The 22,166-nt window shown below is 39.6% G+C and overlaps 1 long non-coding RNA gene across 1 annotated transcript; it reads left to right on the top strand.

Moving 5' to 3' along the window:
- Positions 1–11,446: 11,446 nt before the first annotated feature.
- Positions 11,447–14,549, top strand: LOC134163444 (uncharacterized). Its single transcript, XR_009964738.1, has 2 exons — positions 11,447–11,605; positions 14,053–14,549. It is a non-coding gene; the product is annotated as an uncharacterized LOC134163444 (long non-coding RNA).
- Positions 14,550–22,166: the final 7,617 nt, after the last annotated feature.

Below are 22,166 nucleotides of genomic sequence, written 5' to 3'. Positions count from 1 at the left end.
TGTGACTTCTAATGACAAAAAGCTGCTTATTCTAAAATCTTGCTTTCTTTTTTTATTTATTTTCCTAAAAAATTGTAATGTGTTTGGAAATATTCTTTGTTCTTTTTCAAGCAGTGGTTTTCAAAATCCAAATTTTTTAGTAATTTGCAATATATTCCACTCTGTACAAGATTTATTAAGTGTATTTCTGTTTGACTGTTTTTCAGTATAAATCCCAACTTTTCAGGCCACATGAGCTATTCTTGTGAATAATGAAGGCCAAACCCAATGGGGACAAGTAGAGAAGAGAGAAAACAGGGACATAATTGGTTCAGGAATGGGAGAGCAGAGCCAGAAAATGGACCACTCCAAAACCCCTGCCTTTACCAAGTGTCTCCATAGCAGAGCTTTTCCTCCTGAAGCCGTCCATCAGATTGTGCTGGTTTTCACAGCTTCTGTTGCAAGGGTCATGCTAGGGGGTGTCTCTCACAACTGATTTGAGGAAAGTAGATGCAGTGTTGTGTTGTATGGCTTCCACCTTAAAACTCAGCATGGAATTTGGGAGCTCTGTGGGGCACCCAGTGCTGCTCATTAGCCTGTCCTTACATCTCAGCAGCAGCCTGGACAAACCTCTGCTCTTCGTGCCTCTGCTATGCCCCAAGCACCACAGGCACAAATAATTTTGGATAAGTCTGTACTGAAGTTTGATTTAATAAATCCCTCTAATAAGTGCAACAAGAAACAGAAAGGATCCCTTTGGTGGCTGAGCCAGCTTAAATGAGCAGAATGCTTTATAATTAACAATCCAGTGGTTCACTTCACATGCTTAGCTTTATAAAGAGCAAAGTGAAAAATACTTCTAAAGCATTCAGAGACATCTTTGTTTTAAAGAAGTATAGAAACACTGCTCTATCCCTGACCACCACTGATGATCATAAGGCCATACAGCTCTAGGTCACTCTCACAAAATGGTTGCCAATATTTTCTCAGCAAACTCTCTATTGATTGCATAAATACAGTACAGTACCCATGAGGTAGTGTTGACCTGTCACATAGTAAAGATGTGGCAAGCCCCATAATTCATTACCAGTTGGAAATAGAACATCATTGGAGAGATAAGGATAACAATGACTTTCTATCCAATGATAAATTACTAGCAGCTGCATTATTTTCCCTCACTTATATATGGCTCTCTTTATTGAATTTAGCTTGAGATAAATAAATGATCTGCCAGGAGCCTGGTTAATATTATTTCTCTGGGACCCATTTCAGGCCCAACTAGGCTTTTGCTGATAATATCTTTAAGCTTTTCAGTAGGGAGAGACATAACATTTGTTTCTGACAAGAACCCTATGTCGCCTTATCTGTTTCATTTGAGAGGCTGTCGACCTCAGCTTCTTTAGTTAAAATGAGAGCTTTACTGTAGAGGCTAAGTTCTTGAACTTGACTCTCTTTTTAGAATGAGATTATATGTCCTGGTTGTAAATTTGAAGCCACACATGATATACAGTTATTCTTAGCATTTCCTGTTGATCACAGGGTGGTATTGATTGCCCCTGCTTTTGGATCTTTCTCCTATTGGTTTGAAAAGGAATTCCATCTTCTTTATATTATTATTTTTCATTCTGTGATAATCTGTGAGCTTGTCCATGCACATTTATATTTAACTTCATGCAATTGTTCCATGTGAAAATGACTGTTTTTTTCACAGCCTCTGCCTCCTCCTTCAGCCTTAGAAAAGACAGAGCAACAAACACACATCCACTTGGTTGGAAAATAAAATGGACAGTCTAAGAACAAAAGATTAACTCTTTCTGCGAGTCAAGATGCCAAGGAAGGTACTTGAACTCTAAAAAGTCTTTTTATTACCAATAATAGTTTATGTACTGCTTCAGTGATTCTGGCCTTTGCAGATACTGTTGAAGAGACAAGACAGGGAGGAGAAGGGGTGGAGGTGTGAGGCAGCAGGCATAATCAGCCTGTGCTACACTCCTACAGGAACTGTTTGGATACCTTGAATGTGGTATTTTTGTTATTTCTGGGAAGCCCTATCATCAGGTTATAGATTAAAATCAGAGAGTTGCCATTTTTCATACCGTGTGATTAGAGGAAATTAAACCAAACCACTTCTGATAAATCCTCTTATAAGCAAACTAGCTGGTGATGTTAAATTTAAGTCCAGCCACAGTTTGATTCACATTACCGAGAACAAAGTTCTGCCTATTTTAACACTTCTTCATCATTATTGTTATTTATATTATAGTAGTGCCTAAAGACTCCAGCTGAATTTAGAGGCCCCATCTGCTAAATAATGATTTGCATAATCAGACTTGTCTTGAAGAGTTTGCAATAGGATAAGACAGAAAGAAAATAGAAAGAACTATTATACCTTCCTGTCCCTTTTGCTTTACAGTTAGAAAACTGAGGCACAAAGAAGAAAAGCAATTTGCTCAAGGCAGTGAGGAAAATCTTCAGCAAGGTTGGCAACTCCCAAGAGATCATTAGAGTTTCTGCCAAGTGCCTTGATGTAAGATCGTTTTCTACACTTTTTGAGGGGTCACCTGTGTCCTTTATGCTTTCCCACTAGGCAAAAGTTAGCAGATAAAGTGGGAATCTGACCATAAATCTCTTTTATCTGATAGAAGAATTCGCGGTTAGGAATAAAGGCACACCCTAAATAGCATCTTGCATAGATTTGTGTAAGAGAAGATATAATCTGTGTGCATATTAATTTTAATTTGAAAAATGTCTTGTCTTGAAATGAAGTAAGGAAAATTTGCTTTTTCATATAATAGGAGTAGTTTTGGCATGTACCAGCCATTCCCATGTCAAATCAGAAGATAAAAAAAATCTTGCACAATGCTCCTAAAAGGCAGAAAGATTAATATTTATTAAATCAGAAAAATAGGATAATCATGTGACACACAATCTATGTCAGCCAGAACCATTTCTTGTTTATCTCGAGAGACTGACAGGATCTTCTCACCAATAATTATTAGCGAAACTCTTCAGAAATTAACTTCACATACAATCACAAACACAGCCAGCAGGGAAAGGAAAAAGAAGGGAGGATATCAAATAAATTATTTGCTGCCAATGAATGAGAATGCATTTTCCATTTCTGCCATGCTTCCATTCTAATGTTTCCCTGAGTACCCTGGAAGTATCAGGATGAGATTCACACACTCGCACAAAGCCCAATTAAAGAGGCTTCATGCAGAGCTTTTGCACAGAAGACTGAATTAACTCTTGTGCCCTTGTGTATACATGATGTGTGAGCAAAGGGAGGAAGGAGGACTGCAGCAGGACGCTTATGTTATAGTAGTCCCCTAAGAAAGCTGGGACAACATTTCCAGGGGTTTCTGTTCACACATTCCAGTGGCTTTGTCATGGATTACTCTATTACTCTACACCAAATCTTCTATGTGACATCCTGTTTGGGTCTGGAGGTGTATGGATTGCTTCTTGGAGTGGTAAAAACATCAGACACCCCTCACTTCTATCCCAGCTGTCACTGCAGGAGGAAATGGCAATACATATCACTGGAAAAGTGTCCTTGGGTGAATTATTCTTACTAAGATCCCTGTGCAGTGGCGGGTAAATGCAGCCTCTCCATTGTGTGAAAACAACACACAAGTGGCTCGACCAACATCTAGGAAGACTCAACTGGAAATAAATCCCTTTTGGACTTGAACACCCTTCCTTGCTAAGAAGTGACTGCTCTTTCCTGCAGTACGGGCAGTGACTCTGTATTACCAGCCACGTAGCAATCATCTGTTCCTCTCTACTTTTTTTGGTCTGCCATAAGGAATCTTGATCCATACTGCCTTTTCCACAGAATTGTTTTTTCTACACAAACCATGCCTGTTACACAAAGTAGTTTCTTCATCTACTGTGAGGCTACCAGAGAATTTAATCTTTAGCATCCTGCTGAGAGGTTTTACAGCATTGCTGTCAGTACATCTTTGACAAAGATATTTTGGGAACTTTGGCAGAGGAAGTATAGCTTCTCTATCTACCCCTAAATCTAGTTTGGTTCAGTTGAACCAGACTCCTTGTTTTTTGACACTTAGTCAGCCTTGACTCTGTCCACCTGTGTGCAGGAGCATGGCGGCGACTTCCTGCCCATCATCAGATGTCATCTTTACACGAAATTAGACCCACACTTAATACTTGTCTGTGGTGATTATTGTTATCCCTCCTGCTGGAGTCACCACCTTCACAGCTGGTTTACAGTAGCAGATCACACCAGTGCTCCAGCTCACTTCAGTGTGAGGTTTACAGATCTAACCTATCGTCTTCAGTGGTGGTTCAAGAAGAGTGGTGTGGTGTTAGTCATTTGGAGTGGAACTCATAGGGCCCTGGGCTAATGCCAACAACTCAATTCAGATGATTGGCTGAGCAAGAAACATGCCATTGATGCTGACTTTGTCATAAATTCATGGCCCATGTCCCTGTGCTACCAGCTGTCCAGACTAGCCTTTTAAAGATAGACCGTATCTGCATTCTGGTTGCAAAAGTTGTTTGGAGTTTTGTTGTTTCAACTCTGTGGTCACAGAGGAGCAAGTTTCTCAGTGATTTGGCTTTCTTATCAGCCAAAGGCTCCACTCTGTGCTGTGCACTAACAAGACTGGAGAGCAAGGCTGTCTTTAAATGAAAAAGCCCTGCCTTTTCCTCCTTGCATTCACACAAGTTAAATATGACTTCTTGCTTCTGTCATTCATCCCATTAAGAAAACCCCAGACTGCCAAGTACAACTTTATTTGCCAGTTTCCAGTGGATGGCAGGCGCTTATACCTGAATCATAAACCCTGAAGGAAGGGCCTTATCTGATGTGGTACACCAGGCTTAATGGGCTGGTATATGCAGCTGCATCACCTTGGGTAAGAACTTAAGCAGAGCCTCTTCTAACTAGCATGCTTGATGTTACATGCATTAGGCTGGAGGACACAGGTGTTTATATTTACAGACTTAGTACTTAAGTGGTAGGATCTAACTGAGCAATATTCTAAACTGGTTTGATTCAGTTTGAAATCTCTGCAACAAAGATTTTGGATCAAATGTGGTTTGACCAGTTACCATCTTCGCTCAGACTTACTAGTAGGATGGAGATGCATTAATGTGTTGATGATGTAAGAGTGAAGGAAGACTTTCTTCACCCGTAGACATTACTGCTGAACAAGTTGTTCTGGTGATTTACCCAGAAAGCCCTAAGTGTCCTTATAGATGTAAAATTTCCTTTTTTTCTTTGTTGAGCAGATGGAAGACTTAGATGGAAAGGAATAAAAACATAATTTGCCAGAACCCTCAATCATAATCAAGTTTGTGCAAGTTATACTCTACAAGTGTAACAACAATGAAACACAAGGAGAAAAGGATGCTTTCCTCAGGCAATTCTGAAGACATAAAAGCAATAAAGCAGCATACTTCAAAATAATGTGGAGATACATGACTGCGCTAAATAAAAATGCTTCTTTAACGTACTATAAAAAAAAGATGTTTAGTTAGATTTATCATTCTTGTTACAAATGCAAATTCACTCCCTGGACTATGCCACTGGCTCTGAAAACATCCAAGGGATGTTTGGGGCCCACTGTTTTCTGTAATTATTTAGCTGTAGTTTCATTTGTTAAAGATCTAACTAGATGATTCCTTCTTTTTGCTCCAAGGTGGTAAACGGGACACCTTGATCCCTCAGATAAGGTTTTTGACTTTTAGACTATATTTAAGCCATGTTTTAACTGGGTATAGTGTGAGGAATTATTTGCTTATTAGTTGGCATGAGTTGCATTCAAACCTGTGAAAAGACATCTTTTAAACTAGTTTTGCAAATAGCAACACATGTTAATTGAAAGCAACCCCACTCCCCAAATCCTCACTTGATTGGCTTGGGAACATTCAAAACTAGTGAGTTTCATTTCTGCAGCCTCATTCAACCATTGCAATGAGCAAATGAAACAATTGTTTTATTTGTAAGAGGAGATTATCCCTTGAAGGCAGATAGAAGGATACTGCCTACAGAACCCCATTTTCAGGCACAAAGAGCGCTTAGTCAATTTTTGGCAGTGATACTGAAGCTATTAGTTTTGGATATGAGTTCACTGATGTTCAGTACTGTAGATTTCCAGTTAGTTCATGAAGGGCCTTTAAAATTACACACAGAGCTTCATTAATTGCCTCAGAAAAGAAGAAACAAATATCAGGCCTTTAAAGTGTATGTGCACAGAATGGCCATTGATTTCAGTGAATATTCCCCACTGGAGGATGGATCCTGCACCCTGGGAAGGCAACTACAGTTTTACTGGTTGTTGCAGCAAGCACTGGCTTTTACAGGATTGGACCCCATTTGCTGCCATGTGGCTATCTGTCTGTCTACCTATCCATCTAATTATCTATATAAATGGTTTATGTACACATGCTTTACATGCCTAAATGTAATCCTGATTCATTCTACTGAAAGTTAACAGCCATGGTTTTAACTCCAATTGAAGACCAATGCAAGATGCTGAAGACAGTCTTTCAAAAGAAGGAAGCAGAAATCCAGCTTCATAGTCTTGAAGGGTTTTTTTTTGTCCTTTCTCCATTTGATAGAGTAGTACCTGAACATTTGTTCTACTCCAAACTGTCCATAAAGGAGAAATTCCTATGCCTTCCTTGCAAACAGCATGATCCCTGATCACAACAAATTGATTTATTTAAATAAAAATAATGATCTTCTTTCTCTTCTTCAGCCCCAGCAGCAAAATCCCATGCAACCCCGATCAGCAAATTGATATACTTATCTTCTTTGCCCTCCTTTCTTGAACCCAAACAATACCACCCTGATCTCCAAGTAATAAGAAAATGATTTATGCAAACAAAAATAATTATCTTTCTTTGCTCCCCACCCTCTGACTGTATAATCTCAGCAGCTCCTTGCTTAACAAATTGAATTATTTAAATTAAACAAATGATGATCTTTCGACATCTGTAGAGCACCTTTGTGGCAGCCCCCTACCACTGCCACCACTTTACCCATATGCTTAGAAGGATTTATTTTAAAATATAGCAGTATTTCTAACTAACCTTGATACTTTGTGATTGCATTAGTCAAGCTCATGGGAGCTCTGTTACTGTGCCATGAAATTAGGACACATCTCCTCTGAAAAAATAATAAAAGTAAGTTAAATAAGTTACCTTCCTCCATATTTTTTATGGCAGGGATAAATATTCATTTAATTTCCCAGGAGGAACTCTGCCGGAGGTGACTGTATATGGTTTACCTATACCCGTCTTTATCACTGTGCTGCCCACAAGGTTGTTTGCAGGCAGACCTTTGAAGCATTTGGAAACTTGGTGCACAAGTATGTGCTACACCACCACCTCACCTAAAACACTGGTAGAGCCACCTAGTGCCAGTGCTTCGTGACAAACACCAGCAACAGCTGATGGGTGAGATCATGAAATCCAACGGTATCATCCATTATAGAACTGTAGAATCAACTAGGTTGGAAAAGACCTTTATGATCATCAAGTCCAGCCTTTACCCCAGGACAGCTTTAAGGGTCTGTCAAACCAACTTTGTATTGTAAGGACTCTGGCCTGTCACTGGCAAAGCTTTCATAGGCAAGAGGAGAGACAGAATCCTACTTAAGAACCCTTGATGTGGTCTTTTTGTAAAAACCTTCCATGTTAGATAGTCCTGAAGGTATATAAATGCATTTATATGTATATATATGTGCATTTTTTACTGTGCTAGTTTTATTTAAGATTGTATTTTCTGTGCTGTCCAACCAGTATCTCTGTTTTGTGCAGCTGCTACTTAAACAGTCATTTTGGCATTATACAGAATTACATAATTATATGTGCCATAAGCAAAAGTGCAAATAGTCCCACTTAACACCTAATCATATGATATCTGTTGAGAAATGCTGGCGAAGATATGACTGTTACTTTGCTATTAGCTCTGGTTCTTTGGAGTATGGGCTGCAGCTGGGATTTGGCATAGATGGAAGAGGGATTAAGTGATAGTGGGAGCCTGAGTGAAATGTATATAGAAACATTCTTTCCTCGACCAGTTTCTGTGGTGTGCAATACTCTGAGAAAGACACTGGTGTTAACCAGTCTTCCAGATTGTGAAATACTTGGTTTTCTGCAGTTCTTTCACACTGTCTACTTTTCTTTCAGATCCACTTGTGTTCTCCAATGGAAGGCAGTGACATGACACAAATGGTAGCATGAGATTCTTACTGTTCCATTCAATAATTGATTCTCCTGGATGGATTATAGCTCCTCAAAGGTTGCAAAGAGAAGTAAGAGTGATTGGAGAGCATCAAAACCATTAGTTCCTTACCAAAGCCAGAAAGTTTTCACTCACTTGGATTCTTCCCCTTCAAGGTCTAGAGCTCCTTGTGACTGGAAATTCACTGGAAAATTGTTGAGGTACTATTAACAACTTGTTTTCTTCTTTCTTTTTCAGTACTTTTAAGTGGGTTTTGTAATGTGAACACTGAATTAGAATTCACCATGTGGAAAAACAGGTTGTGTCTGTTTATATGATTTCCACAAACTCTCCATAGGAAATCCAAATGACCAAAAACTGGTCATGAAGTTGCAAAATAGAAATATAGATACATCTGAAGGTTCTCAAATCCCACCTTTATATTTTAAATATATTATTAATTCTTCCAAAAGCTGGATAATTAAGATTTTTTGCATCTGAACACATTTGGAGATAAGAGTCTCAAAATATACTTGGATATTTGATTAAGAAAATTCAATCTCGTGAAGCTTTGGGCTCTGATCCTCACCTTGCATAACCTTTACTCCTGACTTGGAGACTAAAACTGAGGTGAGACTCAGTCTATATGGTTATGCAAAAAATGTTCCCATGAAAGAAAATAATCATCTTGTTCTGAAATTATATGTGGAAGATTATGGCTTGGAGCCTTTTAAAAAAATTGGCCTGTGCTTGCCAGAAAGGCAAGTATTTCTGCAGATGGCTTTGAATTAGTAGGACATGAAATAATGTCAATGGTACTGGTAAGAGGATTAAACTACAGTTCTGACGTTATTGAACAGTTTGCAGAGACCATATTAAACAGCCACATCAGTCCACAGGTCAGCCTTGCAGTTCCTCTGCTAAGCAAACACAGATGTGGAGTTCCCTTTCATGGTCATCATTTCATGCCTTTGACAGATGTTAGGCTCCTGGGACTAAATGGCATATTTACAGCCTGAACATTAAAGATACTGTTGTTTTAGATCATTAGTGGACACCGACTCTTCATCAGTAGTAAAAGGAAAAAGCAGGAACTCAGGACACTGGGATGCACTCCAGTGCAATACACACGTATAAGTGGAAAACTAAGTTGCTAGAAAGTTCCCTGGTGAAATATTGGTGGCTTTTTCAACTTGCTGACAAAAATCCTCCTTAAGAATCCAGTAGGTTTTACATCTCTTGTTCTTTTGGGTTGATCTTCCCTTTATTTTGCCAAAGCTGTCTATGGAGTTGCAGTGGTTGAATTTCACAAAGCAAGAGCTGTTCAGCTCATGTCAGCACTGCCAGGCCTCTGTGCTTGTTCAAAGTTTGTGTAAATCTGCTGGGACTACAAATTGGCCAGAAGAAATTGAGGGAACGGTCTGTCTTACAATATTCCTGTTCCTTTTCTATTCCAACAGAAACTTTGGCAGTTCTTTAACATTTTCCTCGGTTTTTTGTTTGTCTGAAACCAGGAGTGTGAAATGAAGAAAATAAACAAAGCGACTCTGTGATAAGCAGGGGAGGGTTTATACACACATAATGCATATTCTTGTGTGTGCGTAGTGAGGGCAAGGTGGGAGAGCTTCTTGTTTTTGTGAATGGTTTTGCCTGGATCAATCCTGAAAACTTGTGCAGTTTTCAAATACAGGTAGAATTACAGGTAAGCTATGTGTCAGGGTAGAGCTCCTGAATGTAGAGGTTATTGACAGAGAATTTTTATAGAAAGGGGAAGACAAATCAGCTGATAAATTACAGAGACTTTGGTCAATAATTGTTTCATATGATGCAAATTTTGAGTGAAATTTTCAGCATACAGCTGCTCTGTGTGCAGCCACTTCTTCCTGCTAAAGGAAATAAACACGCAACCGGAGAGTGTAGCAATGAATTACATTCCACCTCAGAAATGCTTTAGCATGTCTTCAGGAGCGGCTGCCTGCTTCAGTGATGGATTATAGCTTAGCATGGGATCCCACAGGCATGGCAAGGTATTTATGTAGTGTTCTGTTTGCTCAGACACTTGGAACAAATGTACAGTCAGTGCTAGCAGAAATCACAGTATCACTAGCTCCCACTTTATTTCATTTATTTATATTTAGCAAGTGCTGGAATATTACAAACCACCAAGCGCAACTGGAGCTGGAATATAGCTTCCAAAGCTTATTTACAGTAGGTCTTACTAACAATGGTGAAATGGTATATTACTTTTTAAGTAGTGCCATTGATTTCAGGGGGTCCGTTAGAGGGAGGTTCCATTCCTCATGTAGCTGAGCGTATGTTGATTTGGCCTCGTGTGAAATGTCAGAAGAACTCCTTTACTGCTATGCTCTTAAATGCATGAACAGTTTGAAAAGAGCCCTACCCCTGGCCCTCACCAAGAAGCTAATAATAGTGCAAAATATGGATGGGGCTGCCAGGGTGCTGGTTTTGCAATATTTCGTGGCTTTGCAGGAAACAGCAATGCATGCTCCTCAGTTAGTACATAGATGGATGTGCATTCCATGTGCTGTTTTCCACTCTGTACTTAAACCAATACAAAATTCCAAGGAGAAGATTCACTTCAGTAGCAAAGAATGTCAGGTGATGTTGATTTAAAGAAAACATTAATCAATCCAGATTTGCTTGGAACTGGGCCCAGGTTCACTCAACAGGTTGGTGAACCTTAGCAAATGTTTCTGTGAATCTGTTGTGTGTTTTGACTTTGTAACATGATCTGAAATCATCTGAGTTTCATGTGGTTTTGTTGCGCATGTTTTGGAGCGCTTGTGGGTGAATTTAGGGAGATGTTGTATTTTGCATGATGCAGTAAGGTAAGCAGTATTTCACTTTTAGCGACACTCCCTGAGACCAAACTGAACAACGGTTGATGCTGTCAGCATAGTTTTAAAAGAGATTACCACTGTCTGTCAGTGTTCCAGTGTCTACGGTAGTTTTTATTTCAGAGCCAAGAGACAGTCTTCAAATTGTATTGTAAATAACGGTATCATTAGATTTAGCTGTTACAATTTTTTCCCTGTTTCTGATAAATGTCAGAATTTTTACTGCTTAGGCATGTGCTGAGTATATTAGGTTTCCTGATGTATACTGGTTTAGAGAAGTTATACAGTGCTAGAAAAAAAATTGGACTTTATTTTGAGCCTGTGGATGAGCAAATTGTGTTCTAATTACAGTTTGTATCTGAATTCATAAATAGGTATACCCATCCTCCATAAATGAACATAGTTTAAGATTAATCTTCCCCAATCAGGTGAAAACCATTATGAAATGACCCTTTCTATTCATTTTTTTTCTAGTCCAAGCTAGAGCCCAATAGAGGTGTGAGACACTCAGCACAAGGAACAGAGTCTGATTCATCAGAGGATGTCAAATTCTGCATTCCACTTCAGAGTGAGCAGCAGAATCTTTTTGCTGGAGTTGGGATTTTGGAGAAAAAGACTGGTGGGAGGATCTGTTCATTTTCTTTTTACACTGTTTTACTGCCTCATAATTGAGACATATTTGTAGATCAGTGTTATGACAAGTAGCTTAGAGAAAAGCAGAAGGATTCATAGAGGGTGGGTCAGTGAGTGTAGCTTGGCTTGGCATATATACAAGGTCAGGCTAGGTAATTTCACTGTCTCTTCTGGTCTTAAACTCGAGGAATCTCTGAAGAAGGAAAAATCAAAGTCTGCAAAGGTAATGAGTAAGAAAAAACCATAACAGGCTGGAGTGTCCTTTAATACTCCCAAGGTTCTGCCCCTCCTGACCTGTCAGACTGTGGCACAGCCATGAATTGAACAGTCCTGTCAGTCCATTCAGAAGTACAGTAGGAAGGAAGAACAGTTTGCCAATAATATTCAAGTTGAAGCTGACATCTTTATTCTCCTCGGGAAGAGTTGTGTTTGCACCTGCTTCTATCATTGCATTTTTCCACTAAGGTTGTCTCACTTATTTAACTTGACACATGGAGCACCCCTCAGAGGTCTTTGAGATTCAAACCAGCATCAGAAGTGACAGCCCAGATAACGTAGGTAATCATATCGGAGCTTGTGGGACTGCACTGACTATTTTTTAATTGATAATTCCAAGTTTCTATAATAAATTTATTTCTTAATTATGTACGCCATGTCATACATGGTAGCTAATGATTACCAGTAGTTTTATGTTTGCAGCCTAGAAGATATCCTCTTCCTTAACATGTAATCATGACTTTCCTTCCAAATTAAGATTTTCTGAGAAAGAAAATAAACAAAGCCTACACATTAAATACAATTCCTTCCAAATAAAGGAAGATAAATTTAAGGTATTAAATTAAGTGATTTTAATTAGCTGATCATTTCAGGAAGATCATAAAACGTTTAAATAACAGCAAAGTTATGTATATTTAAGCAGTTTTATGGAGAATTAAAGTCTTAAATGGTAAATATAAAATGTGAATACAGAAGTCGATAGAGGAATGTTAATTGCTTTTTCTAAGTTTCTCACATGGCCTGGGATGTTATGAGAGGTATCGAGAATTACATTTGTAGTAATAATGTGCTCAATCCAAAGCTTATTAAAGTCCTTGGAATTTTTCCCTGGATTTTAGCAGTCATTGTATGAAAACAACAAATGTTTTCAAATGTCTAACGTCCAATACTGTGGAAGTGGAAGTTACTTACATGCCAGAATTATGTATGTGATGTCAGTATTCTAAAATAATTGTAAATTTCTAATTGAAGTTTCCTTTTAGAAGCCAAGAAATTTAAACAAACTGACCTTAAGAACTTACCCAGTTCCCTTTTAAGCAAATAAAATTACATTTGCAGTTTACATACTAGGAGAAGCTGCAATGACGGCGCAACAAAATGTGTCAACGAACTCTATTTATCATGAACATGAATTTGCATGTCTGTTCATAGCTCACTAGAACTCTTCATTAGAGTACTACATTATAGTTTGATAATAATCAAATGCACAATGTTTGAAACTAATCAAATTCAAATCAGTTGTAGTAAGGCTGTAAGTCAGTCATGATGTATACATTTGTCTAAACTCATTGTAAACCACTTGGAAATGAATATCCCATTGGAAGGAGAATCACAGAAAGTGGACATCAGCAGAAGGTTTCCTTAATTCCTTGAAACTATTTGTTGTTCTGGGAGAACCTGAAAGAACCATGGCCACATCTCTTCCAGCATGAGTATCAGGATTTGGATGGAAGTGGTAGCTCTCCATGCAAGCATTTTACTCCATGTAGACATAGGAATCACGTTGCAGGGACAACTGTTCCACCAGCAGTGAAAAAGGAGTGGGATTGCCATCATCTGGGTTTCCTTATGACTACATTGTTGTAACTGTACAAGGAACAAATAATTTAAGGGACTTGTAGTTCCGACTGCCCAAGGGAAGAACCAAGAAGAAACAGTTTTTTTCTCCACAACAGGTTTACCCCCACCACTGGAATGATTTATTTCAGAATTTAGTAGTAGATCAGAAAGTGCAGCGTTTCATAGAACCATAGAACAGTTTGTGTTCTATGTTTAAGGGACCTTAAAGCTCATCCAGTTCCAACCCCCTGCCATTGGCAGGGGCACCTTCCTCTAGACCAGGTTTCTCCAAGCCCCTGTGTCCAACCTGGCCTTGAACACTGCCAGGGATGGGGCAGCCACAGCTTCTCTGGGCACCCTGTGACAGCACCTCAGCACCCTCACAGGGAAGAACTTATTCCTAATGTCTAACCTAAATCTCTTCTTTGTCAGTTTAAAGCCATTTCGCCTTGTCCTTGTTTGTTTTTATTTGATCAGTAGTGAGACAACTTCCATTGCTCTTTATTGTAAAAAGGTGTCCTGACGCAGATGAATGTGCCCTGGCAGGTAACCTGGGGTGAGGTACCCATGTGTCTGGTGTCTCAATGGCTGGAAGAGGTGATGCCTGACCTTAAAGGCTGTATAGAGCCACCACAAGCATTTCTGGGACAGGGACGTGCATGTATCATAGTTCAGCCTTATGGAGAAGCTGCCCTGCCAGTCTGCGTGAGAGAAAGGATGAAGCCATTGTAAACCTGGTCTTTTCTTCTTCAAAGCATGTAACATTATGCACAGTCTGAGGCACGCGATCTAGGATGTTGCTATGCCTCTGTTTCTTCAGCTGTTGGATGGGGATATTATTATGCTCTTGTCTCGGATGCTGAGAGGGTTAATTAATTATGCTTATGAAACCCTTTGAGATTCTCAGATGAAAGGTGGCTTTAGAATTGTTAGGTGTTATTATAAGAAAAAAGAATGATTTTATTGCTTCATGTTAATGGTTAACATCTGCACCACAAAACCTGCTTGATCACATAAAGATTCTGCTAAGCATTTAATCCTAATTTGCAGGCTGATGCATATTCATTTTATTTAGAAGATTAATTTAGTCATCAAAGGTTAATCTGCCTCGGGTTTGTAATTAGACAGAGCAGTGACTTGGCGTCTCTGGGCTCACCCTGGTTGCACTGGGTTTTTGGGGTAGGCAGGGCTGTAACTGTCACCAGTTTTCACTTCCAGCTACTGCTTGGTGAAGGCTTAGTTTTTGGAGAAGTTAAATGGTGAATGGGGAAAGCGTTGGCCAGTTCAGAGATGAAAAACAACAGGAGATGAACAGGCAGATGAACAATCCCCGTGAAGTGAATCTCAGAATGCTGGTGTTTACTCAATGAGATGTCAGGGGACTAAGTGTGTGTGTGTGTGTGTGGGGGGTAATATCTGTATGTAAAAATGTTTAACAGATTTCACAATACTTTGCTGTGCGAATCCTGCCCCTTACACAAAATTACTGATTAGCAGTATGCAGAAAGTGTCTGAAATGGAAAACTGTGAGGCTTTCTGCTGAACATGTCAGATTTTAACGTTTAGCTGATGTTAGGAGACACTGTTAGAAGGCTAACGTGGCGTGTGACAATATGACCTGTATCTGCTTGTCCCCCTGAAAATTAAGCCTTTTGTGCTCAAGGTTGGCTCCTTTAATCAAATGACACTAAAGAAAATGTGGTCTTTGTGGAGAATGAAAATGATGTTTCCTTCGCAGGTACACCAGAAGGCATCTTTAATTACTGTTTATAAAGCTGGCTGTTACTTAAGTGTGAAGGATTATTAACGGCATGGAGTTGTCTTTTGAAGTAAGGAAGAACAGTTGCTGCTGCTTTGTCATGCCCTTACCTTTCCCCCGTTGCAAAGCAGAGGAGGGTGATCCAAGAGGGTGTGTGCTGCATGCTGCTGTGCTTCAGCAGTGTTGTTAGACAGCGAGGCAGCCTCCAGCTGCAGAAACATTGGGTGATGGAAGGCCAGCACAACGCGGAACGTGCTCAGCCTCACTGTACTAGTGTGTCTATAAAGATGTGATCAGTGGAGATAGGGTTGTCAAAGGGCAGCTGTGTGACTTAGTGATCCAGCTCAGGCTGGGTCCTTGGGTGGGAAGTTCAGTGTGCTGGACAGGAGTGAGAAGGTGCAGGTGAAAACCCTGCAAAGTGAAAATTTGTCTTAAGAATAGTGCTTTACTCAAAGTGAAATCAGTACGTGCTGTGAAATAAGTACTGCAAACGAAAATCGTGATACTAGAATTTAGGAAGTTGGCCAAACTTTTACATTTCAATGCAGCTTGGCGTTGTTTGAGTTCAGAATCCAGATTCTAGGAGGTTTTTGCTTCCCCCCCAGCTCAGTTCTCACATCTCTATTATTATTTGCCAGTTTCCCCCTCCTCTTTCTGGTGCAGAACCTGAGAAGCATCCAAGAAGGGATTTTGGAGACCATAAACAGATTCTAATTGAGAACAGCCCTAAGTCAAGTTACGTGCCAGCTTGACTATCAGAATATAAATGAAACCCTCATTGTATTGTATTTTAATTACTGTGAAGAACAAGTGGCCTAACATGACAAAGCTTTTAACTTAGCAGTTATTTGATAGCTGGTAAGGTAATTTTAGATGGACGATTACAGCTGTGTCTTCTTGTCTTCTTTGCTTTCATTTTTACTTACCTAATGACTGTTCACTGATTTGTCATTTAGACTTGAGGTGAACTTCTAATTCAGTTGCTTATAAACTGAGAGGCCTGTTATTGAAATCAGACTTGCTATTTCCAGTTTAAAGGGCAGAGAAGTTTCTGGTGTTTTGAAGGAAGTTAAGTGTGTTTTGGATGATTTGCAAGCTGCAGGGTGACCCACTGCTGGTCAACTGTAAGCACTTGTCACTTTGTTCTTTACAATGAAGATAACCAGCCATGCCATGAGAGTGTGTGGTGGCAATTCACTGCAACTGGGGGGAAAAGAAAAACCCAAACAGCAAGAATACTTGTCACTCTAAGCAAATGCTGGAACAGTGTTAGTTACTGTTAAATCATTCAAGCCCTTCTGTTCTATGTAAGAGACTTAGAGTGAAATTAAACACACGTTTGCCACAGATTTTAGACTGTTTCTGCTTAGTTGCCTCCTCAACCTGAGCCTTTAACAGCTTCACTTGCATCTTAATCTTGAGCTGATTTGTATGAATGGTAGATAGGTACTACGAAAATGTGGATTGTGAGCTTCATCTGTCATCCCTGCCACTGTATCCCTGACTTCAGTGAGCTTCCAGAGGAATGAGTCTGGCCCGCAACACGATGTGAACTGTCAAGAAGACAAACCTTGTTCTCATCCATTTGAAATGTTTGTGGGAAAGAATGCCCTAAATATTTAGCAGGTTGTGTAATTTGAGAGGCAGTGCAGGTTTTTTTTTTAATTTTATTTTTCCCCCTACCTTTCCATTTTCTTTATTAAATAGAGGAAAACCTTGCCTTAGGCCCAGTGTGCTTATGACAGGGAAAAAAATACCTGCCAGAATCTCCATTATTGCTCAGGCCTGTATATATTGTTATTGCTCTTGTATTTGTAATAGCAAAAGGTGACTATGCCTTTTATGAAAAATTCTGTTTGCAGAAAAATAGCCTCTTCCCTGCACCTTTCCCAAACCCAGCACAGTGCATAAAGAATCCGGGAGGGTTTCTGTTTGCTCAGTTAATGCAGCAGGGCTCATAGCAGCATGTGTGTAAGGACTGGTCTCGTGTGCAATAGCTGGCCACTGGAGTGACGTGCCTGAGTGATGCAGAACTTGGAATCAGGAGGAAGCAGAGATGTTTTAAGCCAGTTTGGCTTCCCTTCACTTGACTCCTTTGGAAGTCAGTGCAGCTGCAAAAAGAGTGTCAGTTAAATCTCCTAGAGACCACCCTATTTTCTGGTGATCAGGAAACCTAATGTGGAACTTGAGTGCTTCAAGCTTCAGATGTCCCCGCTAAGGTCCCCTATTTCAGCACTCCTGAAATGCAGCCAAACTGATTGCTTGCAACAACCACCAACAAAGATCTTGTCCCTTCATATTTAGACTGCAGGGAGCTGCAATGAGTCATCCTTGGGTGGAGAGGGAAGATCCTCCACCCAGATTGCCAGCTCAAGCTTGCCACTGGTTTATCTTGTGGTCTTAGGCAATGTGTTAAGTTCTGCTTCTGGAAGACCTCAGGGTTAAACTCTTAAATCAAAATTGCATCGCCCATCACCACTATATATTCATGTCTGGCTGCTACCCATTGAAGTCATATATGTGCTAGGACCCTGAGAGACACCCATGTATGTACGTTAGCTGAGGGTTTTTACATTTGACACATAGAAAGGCATAGCACAATGCTCATGAATAATGCTGAGTATGGGGATAGTCTCTCTGCACTCAGTGGGGCCATTCATATGTGTGCTTAATGGAAGGTCCCAGTCTGTCTATGCAAAAGCTCACATTTATGCACCATTGAAGCTGCATAGCACTGCCCACGAAAGTCAGCATTTTTTAAATGCCTTTTTTTAAAAGCCTTCTAAAAGAAGGCTTTTAGAGCATTCTTACCATTCCTCCCTTGTGCAGGATGATTTTGAAGCAGAGTTTTTTTTTCTTTTTTGAATAGGATAGTTTAGGCTGTAGGTCCCTGACAGTGGTATCTTTCTCTCAAATAACTATGCCAACCCCAAGACTGGTTGCTGGTACCTTCAAAGGATGAGAAGCCAGCACCTCTGTTGGCTGGCAAGCCTTCTGTGCTACTGGGTGCTTCTCTTTCCCAGCAGAAAGAACTGTGCTTTCTGCCTTTGCCCTTGCCTAAGGGTGAGTTGTCCTTATTTACAGTTACCCTATGGGCACAGGAAGTGATATTATATAAGAAATCATTTTGCAAGCCTATTTCTACTAACCATTGCCACTCCTACCATAATAGCAGACAGTTTCAATATACACGATTCATGTTTCTGTTATTTTTCTGCTACAGTTTGCATGTGTTTTCCATTTAATTACAGTATATGAATTTTGTGTATCTCATTTTTTCCCTTCTTGCATTCAAAGTTGAATTTGATATCTGTGATATACAGATAAGCCTGTGGTAAGTCGTTTGATGCACTTTACCGTCTTAGGTCTGAGTCTCTGCAAATCTCTCAAGTGTTCTGAATATTTTCCGGCTTTGTTGGTGATGCAACAGTATCTGGGATACTACTGTAGTGGTTTCATTAGAGGGAAGAGTATCTCAAGCATTTAAAGAAACTTTGCTTAACAACATTAAAGACACCGAAACTTGTCATAACCTTTTAGTTATTAGAGAACTCTGCGTCATTATATCTCAAAGCAAATTGCAAAGGACTGTGGAGAGGGAGAAAACTGAGGTGTTATGTTAAGAGGTGACCAGGATACTACCAACAGAGTAGTTACAACACTGAAATAGGACCAGACTTTTGTGACTGAAACATTCAATGAGAAGCATGTCTCAAAATAATTTTTGCTTGGTGAACTTGTGGTGTGCTACTCATTGGATTCTTTCTTTATCAATATGTATTACCATGTTTGAATTGAGCTTGTTGTAAAGCTTTAAAAAGGAGATTTCAGTTCAAGTTTTGCATGAAAGAGGCCAGCTAAGATGGACAGAAACAGGATTTTCTGATAGCATTCACTCAATGTTTGTTCATATTGTATTTTAAACTGAATTACTGGAAATCTTGCTAACAGTGAGCTCTGCCTTCTCTGTAACTTTCCATGTGTTTCAGAAAGAGTTGAATTATTCTGCCACTTACCAAGAAGAAAAAAAACAGTATAAGAGCATTGCCTTAATGTATGTGTTTGGATTTACATTGCCATCCTGAAAGCAGAATTTTCCCATGTGAATGTAGAAGTATCATGGTGACTCTCCCCAGCTAATATTCAAGTCTCACTTTTTCTGAGCACATTGTCTGGGTGTAATGTCTTCTATGAATCGATCAACTGCACAAATGACACGTATTAAAAAAATGGGTAAATGCCTACTTAGTTAACACATAGCCCACAAAGGTTTTGAAGGCTTTATGTACTCTATTGAGTAAGTAACTATAAATAAAACAGACTATTAAGAAATCTTTAAATGTGCATTATGCCATCAAACTATGCTATTTGGAAAGAGCTGTGGTGTTTGAGAAAAATTATACATGTTTTTAACAGCTGTCCAAATGCATATTTACACATACTTTAAGATGTACATAAAGCTATCCCCATGGCAATTCCTGGGCCCGCAACAAGCTTTATTAATCATTCTTTGAGTACAGTATTTTTAGTAGCCTAAACAGTATGAGTAGACAGGAGGCAGCTAATCATAGGGAGAAATGCTGATTTCAAGGGAGCGACAATACAACAATGTCTTTGAACTTAAAGGTCAGGATGTGTAAAGTCACTTTCAACTTACTTCTCACACAACCGTCAGTAGCAAATGGCAAAATATTGATATGGGATGTATGAAATATCCCTGTATGGTGAGTGGACAGGAATTTGTGGAACATACAGGTTTTTAGTACTGGTTATTCAGCCAGGTGACTAAAGAGATATTTCTCTTGCTGAGAACTCATAGCAGCCTTCCAGTATCTGAAGGGGGGTCTATAGGGATGCTGGGGAGGGACTCTTCATTAGGGACTGTAGTGGTAGGACAAGGGGTAATGGGTTAAAACCTAAACAGGGGAAGTTTAGATTGGATATAAGGAGGAAATTCTTTCCTGTTAGGGTGGTGAGGCACTGGAATGGGTTGTCCAGGGAGGTTGTGAATGCTCCATCCTTGGCAGTGTTCAAGACCAGGTTGGATGATGCCTTCTGTGATATGGTTTAGTGTGAGATGTCCCTGCCCATGGCAGGGGGATTGGAATTTGATGATCTTAAGGTCCTTTCCAGCCCTAACTATTCTAAGATTCTACAATTCTAACTCTCCTAGGCCAGTTCCAGCTGGAATTTGCACTAAGGCTATTATCTCTGAAGGTTGCTTTTTTTTTTTTCATTACTTGATGTCATCTATGACCTGCAGATAAGTTTTGGATTTTGGATTCCCTAGACTCAGAAGCATCTAGTGTCCTAATTCCTGTTCAGTCCATAAGGACCAGAATCTACATGCTTCTTCTGGCTTCGTTTTTTAACAGGGGTATAGTACGATACTTGAAAGGCAGAATTTCTTTAGATAAGATGCTTCAGAGTAGGGACCTTACTTTCCTGCTTGCCTCTGATGTTATCAAGCATTAATCCTAGTTAAGTAAGGATTAATGTTCAAACATGAGCAGGCTAGTGAAGTATCTTTTTTGGCTGCAGAGGAGACCTGGCAGTCTCCCTCTGCCTGCCTTTGGATCATTTTATAGACCTCATTTACATAAGCCGCTTTACCTGCGAGTGGGGTGGAGGTTTCTGTATGGGATTATTAGCTTCTCCCACTGTCACTGAGGAACAGGACTGGGATCTCACCTGCATCCAAGAATAATGCCCTGCAAAATCATTTTTTAGTTGCAAAGCTATGGAACCAAGTTCTCTGACTCTCTATCAGCTGGAAAGTTGTTTTGGATTTCACCAGCTTGTTTTATCACGTTAGAGAGCTCCTGTGTTAAGAAGACTTAGCTTAAGCAATCCTCTTAGTGTTCCTGTGAGACGTGGTTATATTTTAAATACAGTAAGTCAATCTGTTGTCCATCTCTCATGGGCAGCTTCATCAGGCCCCATGGGGCAAAGTTAATAGAATCTTGTAATATCTAAAGGCCCCTTTACAAGCAGCACCACTTACTTTTCAGCTGTGCTGCTTATTTGCTAATTCCCATCTTCTTGCAAAACTTTCTAGGTACTCCTCTGGCACTCTGATTTCTTTATCTGACTTTCTGGGAGTGAACATGGCCCATAAGGACTCTTTTCCTTTTGGACATTTGTCAATTTTACCAATGAAAAGAATGTCTTTGGATAGTTATCAGAAGCTGGAGCTGAAAACATGTTTGCAATTACTGATGACATAGCTGTTTCTATTTGCTGCTCTCTCTTTTAATTCCAAAAAGTGATATTTTATTTGGCAGTAGATATAAGAAAATATGTCACTGTGTATAATTACAAAATGCTGTTCATTTCTGTCTTGTAACTGTGGGGGGTTAGTTGGTACAATACATTTGGTTCATTCTTGGCTCGCTCAACTGCATGACACACATTTAAATGTATTATTAATTATCATGTTAATATTCATCACCATGTTAATTGCCATGGGATCATATAATTCTGCATGCCTCCAAATTGATGTTCAAATGTATATGCAAGCATGAAAAAAAAAACACTTAATGATTTCTTAGGACTCTTCACTAGGCCTGACATAAAATCACGTTGCGTTCATTTTCTTCCAGGAGACTTGTTTTTTTTCAACAGACTTTAACCCCACCATGATATTTGCTACAAAACAAGATTCATCCCTGTGAATGGGCTTTGCAAAAGCTGCTTCAAACGTTCCTTGTGCTTTCAACCAGATTCTAAATACAAATCCTCAGCACTAGCTTTACTTTAATTTCCTAGGTTGCATCTGCCATCTCATCAGAGCAATCTGACTGTACACCGCACTGAAGAAACTGCATAATATGTCTAGTGGCTTGGATTTTTCACTTGATATAGAACAAATACATGAATAATAGCTCTATAAGTATCTGTG

This window comes from Pezoporus occidentalis, unplaced genomic scaffold, assembly GCF_034315485.1.
Source record: "Pezoporus occidentalis ecotype Australia unplaced genomic scaffold, CSIRO_AGI_Poc_V1 ctg20, whole genome shotgun sequence".
NCBI lineage: Eukaryota > Metazoa > Chordata > Aves > Psittaciformes > Psittacidae > Pezoporus > Pezoporus occidentalis.
The sequence above is the reverse complement of the archived record's forward strand: the minus strand, read 5'-3'. Positions and strand labels throughout refer to the sequence as shown.